This window comes from Ambystoma mexicanum, chromosome 7q, assembly GCF_040938575.1.
Source record: "Ambystoma mexicanum isolate Mex_15411 chromosome 7q, UKY_AmexF1_1, whole genome shotgun sequence".
NCBI lineage: Eukaryota > Metazoa > Chordata > Amphibia > Caudata > Ambystomatidae > Ambystoma > Ambystoma mexicanum.
Window position 1 is genome coordinate 716319324 of NC_090941.1, and position 2148 is coordinate 716321471.

Genomic DNA, 2148 nt, shown 5'->3' on the forward strand with positions numbered 1-2148 from the left:
CAAGGACTCTTCTGACCCCCTGGGCCAAACTGAGGGGGCAAATACTGAGGCCCCGGAGGCTGGAGACGCTTTTAGTAAGCTAAGAGAAGCGTTCATGAAGAAAACACAGGTGCCGAGCCTCGAGACCCCCTACCCAGGGGATGATAATATGGGCAACATGGAGGGAGGTTTCCCCGAAGAGGAAATCCCAGAATCCACTACCTCCTCGCAAGAAGAGGCGGACAACGAGGGGGACGAGAGCAGCCAACCTCAGCCGAGGAAGAGGCTCAGAAAGCTCAACAATTTGGAGGAGGAGGAGACCTCCAATATGTTTAACCCCGAGGAGATCAGGAACCCAAGGTCATCAGAATGGGTACCGTCGCCAAGGGTGGCGAAATATATGACGCAGAGATTGGGCAAGGCCTTAGAAAAAGAAATGAGGCAAAGGATGAGGGCAGAGTGCCCGAAACCAGAGCTACCGGGGAAAGTAGCAGAGGCTCCGGAGCTTGATCCGAAAATGTTGTCATTCGTATCAAAGGCGAATAAAGATCCAAGAAAAGGCATTGACCGCTCTTGGAAAAGCTGTCAAGAGAAGCTTCTTGACCTAGTAGGACCATTAGCGAAGATCATGGATCTGGCCGAACGTGCGAAGGACGCGGGGGAAGAAGTGGACCCAGGAGTTCTGGCAAACTGGGCCCAGAGAGCAGTATGTCTGCTAGGAAATGCGAACTGCACAATTTCTTCTGAATGCAGGAAAGGGCTTCTGCTGAAAATCGATCAGAAGTTAGGAGACCTGTCGTCCTATGAGGCAGGCGAAGCTGCACAAGGCCTTCTATTCGAGGACACCTTCGGAAAAGAAATGGGGAGGTTTGTTGGAACATACACCTCCCTAGAAAAGGCCCAGGCATCCATGAAAAAGATTTTCCCGACACAAATTTTTGGGGGGACCGGTCGGTCTAGAGGCCGAGCGGCCGGTCGCTACCAAGCTTACAGAAGGCCTCAAGGAAACAGGAGTAATTACTGGGAAAACAGACAGCCAGACGTCTTCTTCCCCCCCAAGGGGTCGCTTCCCGAGAGGGAGACGTAGCAGAGGACAAGGGAGAGGACAAAATTCTTCCACAGGTGAGAGTCGCAAACTATCCACCAGTTGGGGGGAGGACAGCAATTTTCTGGGAGAACTGGAAAACGCTTTCCAGCGATGCATGGGTGTTGCAGACGGCAAAAGGCATGCTCATAGATTTTATAGAGACTCCCTACCAAAGTCAGGCACCACGTCCCTTAGCGAAAACACAAAAAGAGATAGATCTCCTGCACACAGAACTGCTGCAGTTAGCGGGAAAACAAGCGATAGAGCCTTGCGTGTCCCATCCCAAATTTGTGAGCAACATGTTCTTAGTCCATCGAAAGGACAAAGTGAGACCCGTAATAAACCTAAAAGACATGAACAGATGGGTAACTTACAACCATTTCAAAATGGAAGGAACTCATCATCTCAGAGACACACTCCGACAAGACGATTGGTTAGTGAGAATAGACCTCAAAGACGCTTATCTGACGATACCAGTTCGAAAAGATTTCCGCCCATTCCTAGCATTCTACTGGGGCGAGCAATTATGGCAGTTTGCTACTATGCCGTTTTGCCTGGCATCAGCACCTTGGGCCTTCACAAAAATTATGAAACCAGTAGCGGCAGCGATCAGGGAGCAGGGGATTCGTATGATTATATATCTAGACAATATCCTGCTGATGGCCAGCTGCAGGGAGACTCTCCACTATCAAACCAGCTGGGTAGTGAGTCTCCTGACGTCGCTGGGATTTTTAGTGAACCGAGAAAAATCGGAAATGAGACCGGCCAAGAGAATAGAATTTCTAGGTTTCGTGGTAGACACCAGATCAGCGACAGTAGAACTTCCAAACAGAAAAATACGAGACATAAAAAGAGAGATAAAAACATGTCTCAGCAGAGCAGTTATATCACTACGCACAATAGCTCGAGTGGTGGGCCTCCTTGCAGCCTCCATACAAGCAATATTCCCGGGGCCCCTACACTATCAAGCCCTTCAGAGACTAAAGAGAAGACACCTTCAGCAGGGTCTGCAATATGAACAGCTGGTCCACATCGACCAGGAGGCCAGAACAGAGCTGGAGTGGTGGCTAGCAAATATGGAA